Here is a 22,480-nt window from a genome sequence, read left to right on the forward strand (position 1 = left end):
CACTATACCACTGCTGTCCCAGTGTGGCTTCTTAGATCCATCCATTTCTGTGTCCAGGCTCTTTCCCAGGCTTCTTCAGTATACATTTCTATTTCTTCTCCTCCACTACTCCTTATCTTTCTCATCATTTTTTTTCTTTCTTTTTCTGACCCCTCTTCTTCCCTCTCACCTCAACCTAAATTAGGAATAGGTAAGTTCCCTTTGGGCTCCGTTTAATGTTCAGATGTCATTTGACTCTAATGAGGTTATTGACCTCTGTGCTTGTAGGAAAAGCAGATTTTTATTTCAAATCAAAATTTAACATATATTCAGGAGGCTTTTAATATTACTAGAGTATGATGAGACACCCTAAAGATACTTCAATAGCAACATTTTTAATCTAGCACTCAGGGACTCTTTCATGAGGACATTGACATCTTATCAGCAGTCACTAGTCTCCCAAATCTCAATGCTTTCCGCCTCCACCCAGGGCTAAAGAGAGATGCTGATTGTATGGGATTTTTCTGTGAAACAAAGATGCTGTAACTCCAAGAGCATAGACATTACTTGGACTGGAAGCTTTAAGGGCCTTTCCACCTTAGAAGCCACATAGACATAGTCATGAGGGGTATCTCCACAGCTAGCCCTCACAGCCTTGTTGGGGCCACTACTGTGGACAACTTGCTGTTCTCCCTCTCACTGAGCAAATAGAGTTCTGACTTGTCTCATAATTTGCACAGCAGATGTTTGTAGCCTTTTATATTTTTAACAATTACAAAATACTCCCTTCCCTCTAATCTGGGACATTGGGAAATGAAGAGTATATTTGCCAAGTGCAAAGTCCCTCCCATCACAACTCCATGTGGTAATGCTATGATTATCATCTCTATTCTACATCTGAGAAAGTTACAGCATGGAGATATTAGAAAATTTGACAAAGCATATATTTCTAAAGAAGGAGCTAAACTGCTTGTCAAAACCCAGGTACATATGCCCTTGCTTTTTTGCCCCACCATAAAGTTCCTCGTGTGTGACTCCAACCCAGGCCCTTCTCGGGGTGGGAGGTGAGGGGAGCCTTAGGTGGAGGTCCCCAGTGGTTTAGCATGCTGCTCCTATGTGATTCTGGGCCTCTGCCTGCACTCTCTTACCTGGTATGAGAAAACTCATGGACAGGGACAACAGTGTGTTGATTGCGGAGGAGTGGGGTTGGAAGAGCGCATAGAAGGGATAAATGGTGATGGGAAAAATAAAATAAATAAATAAAATAATTTTTAAAAAGGTAGCCTTGGAAAAATTGTAGACACGTAACCACCATGCCACAATTACAGTTACTTCTGTAACTTGTTTGTGGTGGGACTGGAAGAAGAACCCTGTCTGTTTGGTGCTGGAGTCCACATCCTCAGCCACCATGTCCTTCCTGCTGGTGCTTGGTGGAGAGAGGAAGGGTCTCACCATTCTCTGCCTTCCCTCTTGTCATGATGTTATGATCATAAGTGCAGGGGAGATTCCCCAAATGCAACCTACAGTTGTAGATTCAAAGCTTTGGAGCATCATTTTATAAAGGAGAAACCCGAAACTAAATGCATACCATGAGAATTATGGAAGTGCCAAACTAAAATGGCAGGGAACTTGGGATACCTAAAACCTGGACTTGAAGCAGAAACTAATAAGGAGAAAAATTCTGTAAAATAGACTTTTAATATTCATACAATATACTATCTAATAAACTTGGCAATTGTCATATTTGGTTTCATTTAGAGCACAGCCTGTTAGCAACAGGGAGTAACTTAATCGGTTAACTAAACACAAAGTTCAGTTCTCATAAAAACGTAATAATTAGCCTTTTCTTACCTTAGGATATCAGCATCAGCAAATACTGGAATTTCTTGAAGGAAATAAGGGGGTTCTTATGTCTGTGATACTTGCCATAGCTTTGCCACTGTAGCTTTGCAAATTCAGCACTCAGGAGATTGTTTTATCCTTCTAGAGACCTTTTTTTTTGCAATTAGAATAGGCTACTATACCGTGACAATAGATGATTCAGTTAAATTTATTTTGCTTGAACTACAAAGATTCATATATTATAAGCAAGCGTTTTGCTGTGAATTTCTACTAAAAAAAACCAACAACCCATTTTAGCACTTTAAGAAACAAATCAATTGACCATTAATTGTTAAAGTACATAATTGTATAGAATAAGATTGAAAGAACAAACACCTGAAGATGGGGATTATCACAAACTTCTGAACAGGTAGGATGGTGCAATGATTAGGCACCCAGGAATCAGACAACCCTGACTTCACAATCTAACTCTTCTATTCGTTTAGCTGCAGGGTCATAGGTAGGCCAATTATTTAACATTTTGAAGCCTCCTTCACTTGTCTGGAGTTAATTATATGTCCTATTGTAGTACCATTGTTGTGAAGATTAAGCAAGATAGTATAAATGGGGAGCTTGGCCCAGAGCCAGTGTCAAAACCATGTTCCAATCACTGTACTACCTGTGGATTTCCACAAAAGCCAGGCTCTTTCTTGCCAATCTGAAGTTCTTATAGCCCCCTTTAGTCTAGGGGTGGGCAAACTTTTTGACTCGAGGGCCACAATGGGTTCTTAAACTGGACCGGAGGGCCAGAACAAAAGCATGGATGGAGTGTTTGTGTAACTAATATAAATTCAAAGTAAACATCATTACATAAAAGGGTACGGTCTTTTTTTTTTTTTTTTTTTTTTTTTAGTTTTATTCATTTCAAACGGGCCGGATACGGCCCGCGGGCCGTAGTTTGCCCACAGCTGCTTTAGTCAGTCAGAAACACAACCTCTATGCTTCTTTACCTCACTGGCTCATTCTGCATGTTCTTTGGTGTGCATTCAGAGGTCACCTTCTTTACAGTCTTTCTCATTGTTAATTGTGTTAACTGTGATAACAGTTATGTTTTAAACAAATTAAAGAAGCATAATAAAATTCTTATATGTGGAATGACATAATACCTGTGATTAACTTTGAAATAATTCAGGAGAAAATGAGGGAAATTGAATGAATGAAAGAAGGTTGGTAAGATACTGATAACTGTCAAAGTCAGGATATAGGTACACAGTGTTTTAATATACATTTCCCTTTATTTTGGGGCAGTGGTTCTCAAGCTGTGGGTTGCGACCCCTTTGGTGGTTGAACGACCCTTTCACAGGGGTCACCTAAAACCATCCTGCGTATCAGATATTTACATTAGGATTCATAACAGTAGCAATATTACAATTATGAAGTAGCAACGAAAACAATTTTATGGTTGGGTCACAACATGAGGAACTGTATTTAAAGGGCCAGAAGGTTGAGAACCACTGCTTTGGGGTACATTGTAAATTTTTCTATAAAAAATAAACAAAACTTCTTTGAACTCCCTCCCCAAGCTGAGGTGTCCTTCCAATATACTCATTAACAATGCTATTATATTATCTCTTAAATGCTCTCCTTAATAATCTGTTTCCTGCATAGTCTTCACTGTTAGACCATGGGCTCCTTCAAGGCAGAGGCCTGCACATTATTCATTGATGTATCACCATTCCTGGGACAAAACATAAAAATGTAAAAGAATCATTTGGGAACAAATTATTTATTGAGTTGAATATGCATTTTGTTTGGAATGCCTCTTTCATGTTTTGAAGCCTCTTACTCTGAGGAGCTTCTTTTCAGGACCTTCTGAGAGCAATCTCAGCTGCTGATAATGCCCTCCTATTTTAGCCATTGGCTTTTAGAATTAATTCAGGAGAAAAGCCATTATAACACATCCTGTGCTCAGAATTGAAAATGTTCCAGCACTAGTTGTCTTTAATTAGAAGTAGGTGAATTTCCACTCTGCTCAAAGAATGAAATGTCCACCTCCCAAAAGTTTTAAGCTGAAACTTTGCTTTAACAGATGTGTACATAACACTTCCTCAACAGTTCTCCAGGAATGGCTGTGGTCTCCAAAAATATAATTTTCTAGGTTTTGAATATAGATTTAAGGCACATTTATGACAATGTTCATGGTGCTACCTACAGGTCTCCTAATTGTCCACTTTCCTGGCACTTTGACATTGTGTATAAAAGTAATAACATATATTTAAAACACATGGCATGTATTTGAAGACCAAACTGTTGATGTCAGGATCATTCCATTTAATTGTCAAATTTATAGCACTGTTCTGCCCATCTTGAAGTATTGAGCCCTATCATCATCAAATAATTAGAAGCAAGTTAGTCACTCAGCCAACAAATATCTCTTAACTTCTTACCGTATGTTCCAGACCCTGTTCTAGGCACTAGGATTATAGTAGGGGATGAACCACAGAAGCACCTCTGCCCTATGGAGTTTACATTTTGGGGAGTTTCACTAGTTCTATCGTAGAGATGCAAACAACTAGTAGGAAAGTTCTAATTGGAAGACCTCAGTCAGAGTTATTCATTAATCTGCAATACTCATCCCTTCTCATCTACTAGTCAAGGGCCTTACCATAATCACTCTCATCTCTCCCTCTGCATCATCAGTTTTCTTTCCTGTACTGATTTATTTTTCATCACCATACACACCATGTCACAATTTCTTCCAATTAAGAAAAGACCCTTTTGATCCCATATTCCTCTCTAGCTACCACCCTGTTTTTTACAGTAAAAATTCCTGAAAAAAGTTGCCTAGACTAATTGTTTCCACTTTCTCTCCTCCTGAATAGTCACTTTTTCTCCTCGCATTCTCTCTGGAACCCACTCATATCAGCTATTCCCTTCCACTGTAATAGCTCTTTTCAAGCTCACTTATGACCTGCACTCTGTTAAACCCAATGATCAACCTCCAAGTCCTTATTTTGCATGACCTGTCAGAAGCATTTGACTGTTTATCAATTCCTTCTCTTTGAATCATATCTGGGACACTAGATTCTCCTTATTTTCCTCTTCCTTTACTAACCATTTCTTCTCAGGGGATCTTTCATTCTCCAAATTATCTTTTTCTGGAATATTATCCACCTCAGGAAATGGCAATCCCATTTTTCCAGTAAAAAATCCTCAAGTCATGCTTCACTCCTCTCTTTCTCTTAGCCAACATCCTATCCTCTAGAAAATCCTTTCACCATTACCTTCAAAATATATGTAGAGCCTGATAATTTCTCTGACCTCTACTGCTCTCATGTTGGTCCAAACCAACATTATCTCTTGTCTGTATTAGCATTAATATAGCCTTATAAAATACCTATATGCCTTTACCCTTGCCCTCTATAGCCTGTTCATAGTGACCAGAGTGGTTGTGCTGGAATATAAATCAGATCTTATCATTCCCTTCCTCAGATGGCTCCCTCCAATGGCTTCCTATCTCCTTTAGAGTAAGAGTCAAGTTTCTATAATCACCTACAAGATTTTTATGTTTATTCATTCTTCATGGAATACTTTCCTCACTGATATTCACATGGTTTTCTCTTTCTGCCTCTCAAATACCATGTTCACAGTAAGGCCTTCCCTGACCACTCTATTTAAAACTATAACCTTCCGCTCCCCATACTCCATGTTCTCTTCCTTGTTTTATTTTTATCCATAGGACTTGCCATAGTTTAACATACTACATATTTTGCTTTCTTATTAATCTTCTACACACATCCTGTCTAATAAAAGAGAAACATGGTAATTAGCGTATGACTGCTACCCTTCCCATTGGCTAATCAGGGCAAATGCAAATTAACTGCCAGCCAAGATGGCGGCCGGCAGCCAGGCAGCTTGAAACTAACATGAGGCTTGCTTGCTTCAGTGGCGGAGGAAACCAACATTCCCCACCTGCCTTGCCCGCCTCTGAGCCTGTAGTTTGAAACATTGTAACAAATATAGAAGCTAAACAAAACCCCAGAAACCTGCTTTCAGCAAGCCGGGATCTCAGAGCTGGAGTTATACATTGTTTCGATTATAGAACCCAAACAAACCAGATACTTGCTTTCAGCAGCAGAGGCCTCAGAGCTGGAGCCAGAGCAAAAGCTGGCTCAGAATAAAAAAAGAAAAAGAAAAAAAGGAGCAGTTGGGAGCTTCAATCACCCACCAGCCTGAAAACAGCCCTCAGCCCCTCATCCAGACTGGCCAGGCACCCCGGGGGGACCCCCACCCTGAAGGGTGTATGACCAGCTTCAAATAGCAATCATCCCCTCACCCATGCTGGCCAGGCACCCCAGTGGGGACCCCCACCCTGAAGGGTGTGTGACCAGCTGCAAACAGCCATCATCCCTGCTGGGGTCCAACCCCAGCAGGTCCAGGGGTCCCCAAAGGTGTGGATGGAGTCGGCAAAGAAGGAATGACACGGAGACAGCATTCAGTTGATCAGCAGCCTAGCCAAGATCTCTAGCCAGGATCTCCAGCCAAGTTCTGGTCTGGATCTCCAGCGAAGTTCTGGTTAGGATCTCCAGCCAGGTTCTGTGTCCATGTTCTCTTACTAGGTTCTCCAGCCAGGTTCTGTCCAGTTTCTCCAGCCAGGTTCAGTCACCAGGTTCTAGTCAGGTTCTCTTGCCATATTCTATCCAGGTTCTGTAGCCAGGTTCTGTCTCTAGGTTTTGTTGCTAGTTTCTGTCCAGGATCTTTTGCCATGTTCTCTCCAGCGAAGTTCTTCTGTCTCTAGGTTCTGTGTAGGTTCTGTCTTCTAAGTTCTGTCTTGTTACATCTGTATTTATACCAGTTGATTCCAATCCTATCAATCTCTATTCCAAAGGTTAGGGCATTATCTCCATTCCAGGGAGTAAAGATTATGTAGCTTACGCATGATTGTTCATAGTTAAAGTGATTAATTACCTGCCTGGCACTTAGTTAAGAGGTTTTATTCCCTCCCTAACTTCAGGGGAAAATCCCTACCTGGGGAAACAACCTTTCTCAGAGACCTTGGTTAAAACACATAGTGCCAAGAAGGTGAGCAAACATATTAAGAACAGTATGCCATATATGCCAGGTCCCTTGAAACAGCAAGCATGGACCGGCTCCCGGCACATCCCCTCACCCAGGCTGGCCAGGCACCCCAGTGGGAACCCCCACCATGATCCAGGACACCCTTCAGGGCAAACCAGCCAGCTCCACCCATGCAACAGGCCTCTATCCTATATAGTAAAAGGGTAATATGCCTCCCAGCACCGGGATCAGCGGAGCCGGGAGGCGTCCCGGCACCAGGATCAGTGTGTCAGGGGGCAGCGCCACAACCCCCTGATCACCCTGGGGCTCTGTGTGTGACAGGGGGCAGGGCCACACCTTCCCTATCCGCCCTGCTCTGTTTGTGACAGGGGAAGGCGCCCCAACCTCCTGATCAGCCCTGCTCTGTGCCTGATATGGGGGAGCTCCCCAACACCCTGATCACCCTGCAGCTCTGTGTGTGACAGGGTGCGGCGCCCCAACCCCCCCCCCCCACCATGGGCCCTGCTCTGTGTGTGACAGGGAAAGCCATAACCACCCCATCGGCCCTGCCATGAGTGTGAGAGTGGCGGCGCCCTAACCCCCTGATTGGCCCTGCTCTGTGGGTGATAGAGGGCGGCGCCCAACCCCGCCCCCCACGGGCCCTGCTCTGTGTGTGAAGGGGTAGAGCCATCACCTCCCCATCGGCCTTGTCCTGAGTGTGACAGTGGCGGTGCCCCAACCCCCTGATCGGCCCTGCTCTGTGGGTGACAGGGGGTGGCACCGCAACCTCCCTATCGACCCTGCCTTGAGTGTGACAGGGGGAGGTGCTCCAACCCCCCAATCAGCCCTACCCGGAGCGTGACTGAGGGTGGCATCGCAACCTCCCAATCTGCCCTGCTCTGTGCATGACAGGGGGCGGCGCCCCAACTCCCCAATCAGCCCTGCTCTGAGCCTGACCAGGGGCTGCACCTAGGGATTGGGCCTGCCCTCTGCCACCCGGGAGCAGGCCTAAGCCAGCATGTCGTTATCTCCCGAGGGGTCCCAGACTGCGAGAGGGCACATGTCAACTGAGGGACCCCCCTCCCCCCCGAGTGCACACACTTTTGTGCACCGTCCTCTAGTATTCTATAAACAGTAGAAGAATCAGGGACTTTTATCTGTTTTATTCATTGCTGAATCCATAGTGTATAGAACAATGCCAAGCATAAGGTAGGCTCTCAGTAACTATTGATTTCTTGATTGAATGAAGACTTATTATTTTCCAGACCAAGAGATACAATAATCAACAAGACATGATCCTATTTCTATTAAGAGGAGAAATAGAAAAGTTACCAGAATATCTGTTCAATATGTTAATTGCAATACTTGGGATACATGCCAAGAGAGCTATAGGAACACATGGTAGGCACTCAATAAATGCCTGTTAAATGTTGAGTGAACAATTTCAAGTTAGTTTTATTAATAACAACAGAACTATTACTCTTGAAACATTAACAACGTCCTAATGACTCATCCTTTTCATTCCCTGGGGAAGAACTGGAAACTAAAGAGATCTTGGTATTGTAACATTGCCCAGCTCTACCTTGCAAAACCTGAAGCACTGATCTTTGTTATATGTTAATATTGCAAAGTAAAACTAGAGTTAAACTGAAAGCAAAAGACAAAAATGTGCCAGGATAGGTAGTTCCCCAGAGAATTGCAATGAGCATTAGTCTGCATTAAGATGTAAGTCTCATAGCCCTTTTAGTCAATATTTGCTGATTGTGTATATATTTTAGCCAAAGGTGAGTCAGTTTGAGAAGGAGAAAATAACAGAAGCATGAGTTATTTTGGTTAAATGGAACCTTCCCCCACTGCTAAAACTTTGCACTGGAGCTATGTTTGACAACAAAACCATAGATAAAAAAAAAATGAATCAACCAATTGTTCTGTCCACATAACACATATTATTTTACTTATTTTCCCATTGAATTTATATTGTGTATATGTGTTTTTAAGGGTAGAAAATGGGCCAGTGGAGGGGAGGGTATTATAAGATCCATTTGGGTACAGATCCTTCTCTTGTTATCATTGTTTAGCTTTTCCTGGATTGTAAGAGATCAGGAGTCAGCATAAACTGTTTTGCAGCCATACCAAACATTGTTTGCATATTGGGATCCAAGATACTCATGTTTTACATTTCTTCACATCTTGGGAATAGCACACTTTTATCTGTACTATAAATAGACTAAGTAAGGACCATTGATAGTTGGTACTGTAGAATAGGGATACTCACCTAAGCACAGTGAAGAGAATGAGAAGAGGACCATGGCTGAACTTATGGGGAACTCTACATTGAAGGGGGCCCATAAGAGAAAGAATGCAAAGAGAGAAGTCAGAGAAGTTGGAAATGTGGTCTATTTCAGTAGACAAGGCAAGAAAGGATTTATGATGGAGGTGAGCAGTGTCGTGTGCTTCTGAATGGTCAAATAAGATGAGGACTAGCCAAAAGGTGATGTTTGCACAACATGTAAATGTACTAAATGTCACTGACTTGTACAATTTAAATGGTTATTTTATGTTAATGTGAGTGTTAGCTCAATAAAAAATAAGATTAGGGTTGAGAAGTGGTCAATGGATTAAGAAGTCATTAAGGCTTGTATGAGAGCAGCATCAGTAATGTGGTAGGAGTAGAAGCCAGACTCCAGTCAATTGAGGCATGACTAGGTATTAAGAAAGGGGTTGCAAGGAATATAGAGAAATCTTTCAAAACGTGGAAAAATAGGGTTAGAGTTGGAGGGTTTAAGGAGGGTGCTGTTTATTCACTGTAAAATGTGTGTGTGTGGTGGGTTAGGGGGAGACCTGAGCCTTTATATTATTAACTGAAGAGAAGGAGCCAATAAGAGGTAGGGGTTGAGGATACAGAGAGACATTGGCTGTCTGATAGAGCAAGGACCTTGTGGAGGAGATGCTGATAGGAGCTAGAGAAAAGTAGAAGGGTGAGGGTTAAATAGAAGGCAGTCTATGCCTCCCCTCAATGGAAGGCAGGAAGTAGCGATGCCAAGGCAGGAGATGTGGAGATAAAGTTGGTAATATTTCCATTTACTCTCATTGTCTCCATGAAATAGAAAGCAAGGGCAATGCATAGAAGAATGAGTAAAGCTAGGCACTTGGAATAGCTCCATGAGGTTACCGGAAGCTAAGATTTCTTTCCTATAATTCATAATGGGAGAACAAAAACTGGTCTCAAGTTTTTTTCATTTTAATTCATTTCAAATGTTTGTATTGGGCTCATATTTTTTTTATCATATAAATCCTCATCACCCCCCCCCCCACACACACACACACACATATTTCAATTTTGAATTTTGCTTGGGTAATGAGTAAATATAATAATAATAATAATAATAATAATAATAATAATAATAAAATAACAGTAAATTTAGTGAGTGCTCCAATTGTAATAATCTTAAAATGTAGTGTTGCCCTAGCTGGTTTGGCTCAGTGGATAGAGCGTCAACCTGTGGACTGAAGGGTCCCGGGTTCGATTCCGGTCAAGGGCACATGCCTGGGTTGCAGGTTCGATCCCCCATTGGGGGCATGCAGGAGGCAGCCAACCAATGATTATCTTTCATCATTGATATTTCTATCTCTCTCTCCCTCTTCTTTCTTCTCTGAAATCAATAAAAAATATAATAAATAAATAAAATTCAGTGTCCAAGGCATCTAAAGTTCAATACCTTAGCAAGTTAATTAAGTCAAGTTAATTGAAAAAAAAAATCTAATCTCCAGATAGGTAATATGGTTGATTATCTTACGTATGATTAAACAGAGTAAGAGGTCATTACAAGACTTTTTAGAAGATTATTGATTGATATGTAATTTCTTGGTTAATTTTGATTGACGATATCTCTTGCTGCTCGAATCTACCCTCCCCCACTTTGGAATCTCCTCAGCACAACTGCTCTATTGAAATTGTGATTATTTTGAAAATAGTTTATTTGTATAATCTTTTTTTAACAAACAAAAATTACCTGCACTTTCACAAATATGTGTGGCATCCTGCCTGAGGACAGAACTGGGAAAATGGGACTTTCTGGGAGCAGCAGAGGTAGCAATGTATGTTTTGGACAGGACTTTTATGTGATTACACAGCAAATTTAAGGCAGTTCTTCTAATTCCTCTTTCCAGCAGTTTGTAACCTTCAAGTCCCTGCTCTATAGAAGTGCTTGAGCCACTTTTGGCAACATTGCTTAAGGCAGAGATTTTCAACCAATGTGCCACAAGAATTTTTAAAACATGCAATACCTTAATCAATAAAGAAAAATTTTTTAAAATAAAACATGCAATACCTATTTAGTCAGGGGCATTGACCTCTTTTCCCTTAGATTGTCAAATAAAAAAAAAAAATGACAACAGGCAACACAACACTAGCTATCCAGTGCAAATGAATAAAAATTATACCTATATTTTTTGTCAGATTGGCAAAAATGTATTTTTGGTTGGGCAGCAGAATTTAGTAATTAGTTTATGTGTGCCATGGGTTGAAAAGGTTGAACATTATTGGCTTAAGGCAGTGGTCGGCAAACTCATTAGTCAACAGAGCCAAATATCAACAGTACAACGATTGAAATTTCTTTTGAGAGCCAAGTTTTTTAAACTTAAACTATATAGGTAGGTACATTGTTATTAACTTAATTAGGGTATGCCTGCGCTGTATCTCCCATCACCCGACTGACCGAAACCCCCCACTTCTTCTAAGGCCACTTCTTCAAAATAGACACGCCCAGGCCGAAAACCGACTTCTGCGCATGGGCCATGAAGTTTCAATCGCACTGTACGTACGTGCCCGCATGTGGTATTTTGTGGAAGAGCCACACTCAAGGGGCCAAAGAGCCGCATGTGGTTAGTGAGCCACGGTTTGCCGACCACTGGCTTAAGGCAACCATTTCTAACAATGACACTGGAACAGACTCCTTTGTTACTGGAAAGTACTATAAGCAGGAGAGAGCATCTGCTTGGGAGGCTGTGGAGGGAATTTCTGATTTGGATAGGAGTTTATAGTAATGTTATCTTCTGGGTGCATTTAATTATAAATTCTTTAATTCTAAGATCTACAGTAAGTTTGAACCAAAAAGACCTTGAAATTATTCAAGTTTAACTGTGTGTGTGTGTGTGTGTGTGTGTGTGTTTCATTGAGATTTCAGTGGTACAATATTACAACTGTTAAAATACTTGGTTACCCCCCCACACACACACACAAACACACTCAAGTTTAACTGTGTGTGTGTGTGTGTGTGTGTGTGTGTGTGTGTGTGTGTGTTTCATCGAGATTTCAGTGGTACAATATTACAACTGTTAAAATACTTGGTTACCCCCCCCCCCCCCCACACACACACACAAACACACTCCTTCCCCAAATCTGACCTAGGGCTTTCCTGCAGGAAGAGAAAGTCCTGGTGCCATTTCTCTGGCCTGGGAGGCACAGCAGCAGTGCCTGTGGATGGACGTCTTCGATCCACCCATCTTTAGGCTTTAGTGGAGAACCAGATGTGCTCCCTTAGGCTGTATATGTGGAACTGCTTTCCACCACTTCTGCTGACTTTAGTGTCTCTGAGAGATTGCTACAAGGACACAGAATGAAAAATGGTCTCAAATAGCAAGTCACGGTTTCCTCAAGTTAGAGTTGGAAGAATTGGGAGGAATCTGAAAGGGCTGTACTTACTCGGTGTTGTTAAATTTATTCACTTGCTCACTCACTCATTGACTTATTTACTCATTGATTCAACAGACATTTCCTAGAAAAAAAAAAAAAGAGACTTGGTTATCTAGATTCCTCTGTTTCTTCCAAAATATCATCATAATATTTTATTCCCTATTTTTATAACAGTACCTATTTCTAAAAATATATACCCAAAATAACTTCTGAAGGCAAATTAACTATCTTTTCTGGAATATTCCATATATTAAGAGTACCAATTTCAAAACATTTATCTGGGACAAACCATGGGCTTTTTGAGAAGAGGAATTCATGTGGATTCTAATTCACTTTGGATTACTCATTTCCACATTTACAAGTTACCTTCACCAAATGTCTTCTATTCTGACCATTTTAGAAACATAAAAGATGGTGCAAAGGATTAAATTGAAAATAATGGAAAAAGTTGACAATACATAAAACAGCTGTGTTTAAAGAAACCTTCAAATATCCCCTACCTCATCATTAGCACAACTGTAAGGGAAACTGCTGTAAATGAACATGTTTTATATCTGGACAGTATAATGAATTTTCCCATAACACTTAAACAATTAACTAAGCATTAGCATTTTGCATAGAATTTTGTCCACCTTATATAATAAAAGAGAAACATGTAAATCGACTGCCCCTCTGCTATGCTCACCAGCCAATCAGGAGTGAGTATGCAAATTAAGACGACAAAGATGGTGGGTTAATTTGCATACACAGGCGCCAGGTGGAGAGCCCGCAGCTTGTGGGGATGTGGCTCCCTCCGTCTCTCCCAGTGACTGAGGGAGCCACGCCCCCCAAGCTGCCAGGTGGAGAGCAGAGTGGGAGAGCCAGCAAAGAGTGGAGAGGCTTGGGAAAATTGGCTCCCCAAGCCACCAGATGGAGAGCAGAGAGAGAGAGCTGGCGACTTGGAGGACTTGGTAGAGTGGGAGGCCATGGGACGAAGACAGAGCAGGAAGGGAAAACCAAGAGCGCAGAGAGCACCAGGAATGCTGGGAATCGTAGTTCTGGTGGCAGATGGATCTCCTACCTAGACACTAGAGCAGCGGTTCTCAACATGTGGGTTGCCAAGCTATGGGTCGCGACCCCTTTGGGGGTTGAATGACCCTTTCATAGGGGTCGCCTATGACCGTCGGAAAACACATATATAATTACATATTGTTTTTGTGATTAATCACTATGCTTTAATTATGTTCAATCTGTAACAATGAAAATACATCCTGCATATCAGATATTTACATTATGATTCATAATAGTAGCAAAATTACAGTTATGAAGTAGCAACGAAAATAATTTTATGGTTGGGGGTCACCACAACATGAGGAACTGTATTAAAGGGTCGCGGCACTAGGAAGGTTGAGAACCACTGCACTAGAGCAAAGTGAGCCTGAAGCAAGTTACTGTTGAGGTGGGGGATAGAGGGAAAACAAAGGTGAGAGACATAAGTAAAATCAAAGTGTCTAGGAAAAATTAAAGGGAAGATACCCTAAAACTTCCAGGAAATCTCCACTAATGAAGCAAAGAAAAAAAAATGCCTCTATTATTCTGTGAGCAACAAACCAATCTGAGTTGGAGTCTCAGACAATTCGCTCATATGATTGCAAAGACAGACAGAAACTCTCGGATTGGGGAGGGCTCCCCTGTGGGCTCCCATATTGGAGAGCATGCAGGTTGGGCTGAGGGACCCCCACACCCCCAGTGCAAAAATGTCATGCACCAGGCCTCTAGTGTTATAATAATTGCTTACATGTTTATATCACTTTAGAGTTTGGAACAGGCTTTGATGTACACTGTCTCACTTTAACAAGTTACCCAACCTTTCATCTATGCCAGACATTTGACGCACTATATACTCTATTTCATTAAGCCCCCACAACAGCCCCATGCAGTAGGGCTTGTGATCTCAGCTGGTAAATGAGTAGACTTAGGCTTGGCTTGGGTAAGTGCCTTGTGCCTGCTGATGTAGTTAGGAAATATAGCCCTACTTCTAACTCTGACTCAAGTGGTCAGGAGCTCTTTACTACCATGCTTTGTGGCCTCTCTTTGCGTTCTCTTTCTGACTGTTTTACCCCCATCTCTCATTAACCTACAGTCCCTTTTTGTGCAAAAGCTTTATTTCTAGTTAGTATAAATAGTCATATAAAAAAGTGCTAGATAATGGCAACCTAATTACAACAACAAAAAGAGTAGTTGGTCATATTTATTGAGCAAAACTGACTATCTGGCACTCCATGGGGGCTTTAGATTCCTTATCTCATCAAATCCCTACATCATACTTGTATTGCATTTGATCCTTACTCAGCCCTTTGAGGCTGGCAGAGCTAGTATTATTTTTTTTTTAATTTAAAGGTAAGAATACATGTTCCTTGAGGTTAAAGGACAGGTTTAAGGTAACACTGCATTTCACAAATACCAATTCTTGGCCACTATGCACCATTTAATGATGTTCTCTATGCTTGTTTACCATTTTATTTCCATGGTGAGCACCAATACTGCAGTAGAATTAATGATTGTGTCCCTCTTTAATGTTTCTCTATTCAAATTGTTTTATGCCCCAAGGATAGGCAAGTGATGGTCTTTTAGTTCATCTGTGTCTCTTTTTCATTTTATCTTATTCCTGACAACAAATAGAACTTCTGATGGTGATAGATAAGCTTCTGATACATTGAGCTTCAAGGCAAGAATGACTCACTAGAATAAACATGTTGTCCTGGAAGTCTAGAGAAGAGATCTTAAGAAAGAAGTGTATGTACTAAAAAAATTATGTCTCTCTCTAGGATGAGTTACTGAATCAATGCCCCAAAGCACATAATCCATTTTCTGCAAAGTTCTGTGAGACACAGAGCTACTTTGTTTCCCTTATATAGAAGTAAGAAAGAGTGTAGGAGTCAGGAGAACTGCCTTGTAGAGCCAGATCTACCACTTAGCTGTGTGACCACTTTCCTTTTCTAAATCTAAGTATTCATTGCTGAAAGACGAAAGGAGGATGTTGTACTAAATACTCTCTAAATGCCTTTCTGCTTCAAAAGTGATAGCTAAGGTTTGTAGAAGACTTTATGAACCACGTCTATGAACTCTATGTCATTTGCTCATTATTACAATACTGCGTCTATTTCCATTTTACAGATGAGGAAAGAACAAGGACTCAATAGCCTAAGTGATTGGTCTAAGGTCATACAGATAAAAGTGAGAGAGTTCAGAATCAAACTCATGTCTCTTTGATCTTGAACCCCATCTTCTTTTCACTACCAAACATCTACATTTGCTTACTCTATGTACAATTGTGCTAAACATTTGTCTAGATCTTATTGATTGATGTGAAAGTTCCAACAGTTGTTTCAATTGCTTGTATAGATTGTTTTCTAAATGATCAAACATTACCTTAATTCATTGACTTTCAATGAAGAGCATAATATGATATAATGTTGTGGGAGAATAACCTATTTAGATAGGGGCAATATAGAAAGCAAATAATCTCCTAAATAGAAGTTAATATTTACAAACATCTCTCTATATTTAGGGCTTAAGCTTACTCAGAATCCAATAAATACTGAAAAGAATTTCTCCTTCTGCAAGGCCAACCAAGAGCTTCTTCACAATCTCTTGCAACCTCTGCTTTCCACACAAAAGTTTGATATAGAGACTCTGGCTGATATATGGCATATCGTTTATACTTTGTGACAGAGCCCAGGGGGACACAGATCTATCTAGAAAGACAGATTCACTTTCAGCTGGGTCTGAAGGGGAATTCCATCTTCTCAAAAGCAGAAAACATACATGACATTTCTTTTTTACTTATTTTTTTAAAAATAATATTTTTATTGTTGATAGTATTACAGGTATCTTCCCTTTCCCCCTCTGTACCCCCATCCTCCCAGCTCCTATCCACCCTCTCATGTCTTCACTATCCTATTGCCTGTGTTCATGGGCTATGACTATAAATATATAAGTTCTTTGGTTTATCTCTTCTCATCCCCCCAACCCCACATCGAAGTATGTCAAGTCTGCTCCATGCCTCCCTGCTTCAGGTTTTATTTTGTTGGTCAATTCATTCTGCTCATTAAATTCCATAAATAAGTGAGATCATGTTATACTTGTATTTCTTATATTATTTTACTTAGAATAATATTTTCCAGGTCCATCCATGCCGTTCCCAAAGGGTAAAAAAATCCCTCTTTTTTACATCTGCACAGTATTCCATTGTGTAAATGTCTCATTTTTTTTTATCCATTCATCTACTGATCGGTGGATAATTTTGGAATCTATAATTTCAAATGGTCTTGTTAAGTTTGACTTCAGTAAACATGCACTGATCTCCATAAAAGGCAAACACTGTGGTAAGTAGGAGAAAGAATAAATTTTAAGAGAGGGATGATTCCAATTCATAAGGAGCTTGGATCCAAGTGGGAAGGAGAAGCAAATCATAATTACAACTCCATACAGAATGAAGTAATTAATACATGAAAATATGTACAAGGAATGGGCTATGAAAGCCCATAATGTTGAATAAAGTAAATCTGATGTGCCTAGGTTGGGGAGTAGAATTGATGAAAATTTTACATTTTCTCTAAGTATTTTTCAATTTGTTCCCTCCTCTCTGTCACAAGTTCACCATTCTCTCTCACCTGGATGACCAAACAGCCTTCTAACTAGACTCCTTGCCTCCTGGCTTGCCCCCTAAAATCTGTCCTTTACTCTGTTGCCACAGTGAGCTTTTAAATGGGCAAATTTCCTGTCCCTTGCTTTAAAATCTTAGGTAGATCCATCTCTACTGACTTCAGAAGACATTTGTACCCCCTCACCCTTCATAAGGTATCCAAGTTTGCCTGGGGCCTTCCCTGGGATATCTACCTTTTCAATAGTATGTATTGTTGCTCGCCCACATGGGTCCAACATATCTAGACAGAGCGACCATTCATATTTCTCATAATTCAGTATGAACACTCATGCCTTGGCATTTATTGCATCATGTACTCCAATACGCCTGGAATACTGCCTCAAGAACTACCCTTCAGGTCTCAGATCCTCAGCTCTTCTCTGAAGCCTTCTTGAGTATCCCAGGCCGTTTCTCCTTGCCTTTTTTTCTGTCCCCATACTGCACCATTTGCGCACTCCCATTATTGCAATCACCATGCAAGATTGTCCTTGTTTTTCTGCAAGGGTTAGTGATTAAGATGGAGTTCAGAGTCAGACAAACCTGAGTTCATACCCAACACAATCATTTGCTATTTGTGTGACTATGAAAAGGACATATTATACTCTGCAGATCAATTGTGAGGATTACTTAGGACAATGTGTGCAATGTACACAGCTTAGTGACAGGCACAGAGCAGATGTTCAGTATCTCTTTTAATTAACAATGCAGAAGATGAAAAGAGGGTAGACTAAGAAGATGGTGTGGGATTCAGGGACAGAGTAGCTGCTAAAGAAGGTTTAGGGAAATTATACTGCAAAGCATGGAGAGGGTAACTTAACTTTTGGACCTGATTGTATGAGGGCTATGGGAAAATGAGCAGCTTCCACTGAAGCATATTGCTACACAATGGCATTTTAAAGAAGATTTGAGTTAGAGTTAAGGCAATGGCTATGGAAGTGCCAAGAGGGAATGTTAAAGGTTTCCATTGGGAGTTGCATGTGATAGCGTACCTGGGAACCCTCACTTCTCCTATGCCAGAGATCAAGTTGGCCTAACAGACTGAGGTAAAAATGGAGTCAATAATTATAAGTAATGGGGGGAAGGCCAGATGTGGAGCCACCATAGATATGAATACCAGTGAAGTTTGAAGTGAGGAGTATCTTATTTCACTAGCTGTTCAGGGTTTTGACAATTCAGAGACATGAAACTGTCTGTTTATTCCTTCTGAGTCAGGTATAGAAAATGGATCCTGTCCAGCCTTGGTGGCTCAGTGGTTGAGAATCGACCTATGAACCAGGAAGTCACAGTTTGATTTCTGATCAGGGCACTTGCCTGGGTTGTGGGCTCAATCCCTGATCATGCAGGAGGCAGCTGATCAATGATTCTCTTTAATCATTGATGTTTCTATCTCTTTCTCCCTCTCCCTTTCTCTCTGAAATCAATGAAAAATTAGAAAAAAAGGAAAATGGAACCCAAAGCTCTGCTTCATGATATAATTTCTGCCAGCCCTCTATCTGATAACTTTGTTTCCAACATCAGAAATCAAACCCCTTTAATTACTTTGTACCACTTTCTCCTGAAGACTGTATATGACTTTTGTCTTTGGAAACTTCTATGCCATCAGAATGGGAAAGAGCTCCACAATCTTCTTTATGGTCTGAGGCCCTTATTGGTGCACTTTTTGCTTCCATGTATCTTCCTGTAGGCCTTCCTGAGTGTTTAACTGGTATCTTAATTCCAGTGGAATATATATCCTGATGTTCTGATTTCTAGAATCAAGGCAGGCCTAAACTAGAGTGGCGACCATTTCTGGCCACTGATGTTCTTTTGTTTGTGAAGCTTGAGTCTCTGCTCTAATAAAGAAAGAGATGAGGGAGAGAGGGAGAAAGTGAAAGAGAAGGAGAGGGTGAGGGAGGGGTGAGAATAAACAGTTCACTGTGTATTTTTAAGAGATCAGTCAATAAAAATATAAACATTGGAAACAGACAGATCTAACTTCACCACTTTTTAGGCCTGTGGTGTGAGCTTAGTTATTTCATCTTTCTGAGCTTCCATTCTTTCATTGGTAAAATGAAGAAGATACCATTGCATGAGCATGAGCATGAGCATGAACAAGTAGAAATAAACATATACAAAAGCTGTGGACTTTTTTCATATTGTGTTAAAGAAATACTGTAAAAAGCAAAGCTGGCCCAGAAGTTATCTGGTTGAAAGCACGGTGGTTTCAATATGCACACTGACCTGTGATGGAGTCTTGGCTTGTGTGAGAGTGATAAAGTCACATAAGGTTTCAGAGCCTCAGTGGGACTCTGAGTGTTAAACTTCTTAAATTGAATTAAAGTCAATGTAAAGCTCACATGAAATACCTAGTCCAATTTATGAAACATAATTGGCCCTTAGCAATTAACATTATTGTTATAATAATCCTCTTCCTCATCATCTTCCTCCTCCTAAGCATCGGCATCATCATTGTATTATGAACAGTAACGCAAGCAGGGAGATGACGATTTCTGGAATATGCACTAATCATCTTTGCTTTGTCAGTTTTGGTGTCACTAGCATAAACAAACATTTATTTGATGTTTATTTTATTCAAACAGGTATCTTCTGTTTGTTATCTCAGTTATTAATTAAATGTTGAATAGTCTTGAGTTATAGAAATGAGAGGATATACAACATACTGTATAAAGAAAGTCCCTAAAAGTTCTTTATCCTGAAAAATATGAAGCCTCCTGTTATCACAGGGAACAGGTAGTGTCTTCAGGTCCTGAAGTAGTTGTTATTTTTAGTCCCTACATCAAAGGGTTTTTTCCTTCTCTCTTTTGGATGAATATGGGATGAGTGCTGGTTGTTGAAGGAAAGGAGCTTGAGGATGGAAATCTGCTAAATCTCTTCCTTCTTTGTCATTTAAAAAAATGATTCAACTTTCCATTTTGGAAGTATCTAAGGGTCTTTAGTCAATTATAACTCATTTCTGTTTATTGCGTTATGTTCTTAGATTTAAAAATTTATACAAATGGGATTTTATGATTTTATATATGTTTTCTTTTTTTTTTTTTTGAAAAGAAATAAATATTTATTTTTGCAAGACCCCGAATTTGGCAGTGGTTTGTTATATCACATTTTTTAAATATATTTTTTATTGATTAAGATATTACATATGTGTCCTTATCCCCACGTTACCCTCTACCCCCCCACCCCCCGCTCATGCGCTCACCCCCCCCCCCCGTTGTCTGTGTCCATTGGTTAGGCCTATATGCTTGCATATAAGTCCTTTGGTTGGTCTTTCCCCCTTACCCCCACCCTCCCCTACCTTCCCTCCAAGGCCCGACAGTCCAATCAATGCCTCTCCATCTCTGGATCAGTCCTTGTTCATCAGTTTATGTTGTTCATTATATTCCACAAATGAGTGAGATCCTGTGGTATTTATCCGCTCTCCAGTTCCATCCATGCTGTGACAAATGGTAAGAGTTCCTTTTTCTTCTTCCTCTTCTTAAAGAATACCTTTCAGCATTTCATATAATGCTGGTTTGGTGGTGATGAACTCCTTTAGCATTTTCTTATCTGTGAAGCTCTTTATCTGACCTTCTATTCTGAATGATAGCTTTGCTGGATAAAGTAATCTTGGTTGTAGGTTCTTGGCAATCATCACTTTGAATATTTCTTGTCACTCTCTTCTGGCTTGCATGGTTTCTGTTGAGAAATCAGCTGACAGTCGTATGGGTACTCCCTTATAGGTAACTGACTGTCTTTCTCTTGCTGCTTTTAAGATTCTCTCTTTGTCTTTTGCTCTTGGCATTTTAATGATGATGTGTCTTGGTGTGGTCCTCTTTGGGTTCCTTTTGTTTGGGGTTCTCTGTGCTTCCTGGACTTGTAAGTCTATTTCTTTCACCAGGTAGGGGAAGTTTTCTGTCATTATTTCTCCAAATAGGTTTTCAATATCTTGCCCTCTCTCTCCTTCTGGTAGCCCTATAATTCTGATGTTGGTACGCTTGAAGTTGTCCCAGAGGCTCCTTACACTATCTTCATATTTTTGGAATCTTTTTTCTTTTTTCTTTTTCAGTTGGGTCTTTTTTGTTTCTTTGTATTTCAAATCTTTGACTTGATTCTTGGGATCCTATTTTCTGCTGTTGGATCTCTGTATAATATTCTTTATTTCAGTCAGTGTATGCTTAATTTCTAGTTGGTCCTTTTTCATATCCTCGAGAGTCTCACTAGATTTATCGAGGATCTCACTAAATTTATCAGCGGTTTCCATAAAATTCTTGAAAAACCTTATAAATGTGCCCTTGAACTCTATATCCAGTCGTTTGCTTTCCTCCATTTCTGTCATTTGTGACCTGTTTCTTTGTCTCTGCATTTTTTATGCTTCCCTGTGTTGGTAGGGTGGTTTTGTGTGCTAGGTGTCCTGTAGGGCCCAGTGGCTCAGCCTCCCCAGTTACCTGAGGTGGACACTCTTGGTGTACCCCCTTGTGGGATTTTTGCACAGTCTTGTTGTAGTTATGCCTTGATTGTTGTAGGATCACTGGGAGGAATTGACCTCCAGGCCAATTGGCTGTGAGAATCAGCTGTGTCTTCAGTGGGAGAACTTCTGTGCTGAAGACACCCTTCTGGGGCAAGACTTGCTTCAGTGGGGTTTTGGTGCTCACTGAGTCTGCACCCTGCGTGTGTCCCTTATGGATCTGAGGAGTTGTAATCTGGATGGTCCCACTCTGACCACTGGGTACACTGGCTCTTGGATCTAAGGAGGTGCTAATTTAGCCTCTGCCTGAGGTTACCCAGCAGGAGCTATGAAGAGAACTGCAGATTCCCCTTCCTTTTTTGGAGTTTGTAGGTACCCTGATGAGGCCCAGCTGTGAAGCAATGCAAGCCGCTGTGGGGCCTTGGGCATTCTCTTGGAAGTTCTGGGTCTGTCTGGCCCAGCTGCAGTTAGGTAATTTTCAGGTTGCAAAGGGCCGGGGCATTCATATGCAAAAGCCTCTGCTGCAGCCTGGGTGGGGCAGGGTCTCAGGGAATCAAAGGGCGGAGCAAGCCACTATGGCGGATTCTCAGCCCTGCCCTAAGGGGCCCCGCGTCTCAGTGTCCGGGTAATTGCTGCAAGCACCTCTGAGGGAAAGCCGACCTCATGTTCTGAGTTCTGCCTGCTGCCAGACAGTCCAGTTTCTCCCCGTATGAGTCCTGGGTCCCCAGAGACTTCCCGGAACCGGAGTTCAGAGCAGTCAGGAGCTTGTGACTCCCTCCCGATTCAAAAAGACAGCCAC

The sequence above is a fragment of the Myotis nattereri genome, assembly GCF_964212035.1.
Source record: "Myotis nattereri genome assembly, chromosome: X".
Classification (NCBI taxonomy): Eukaryota; Metazoa; Chordata; class Mammalia; order Chiroptera; family Vespertilionidae; genus Myotis; species Myotis nattereri.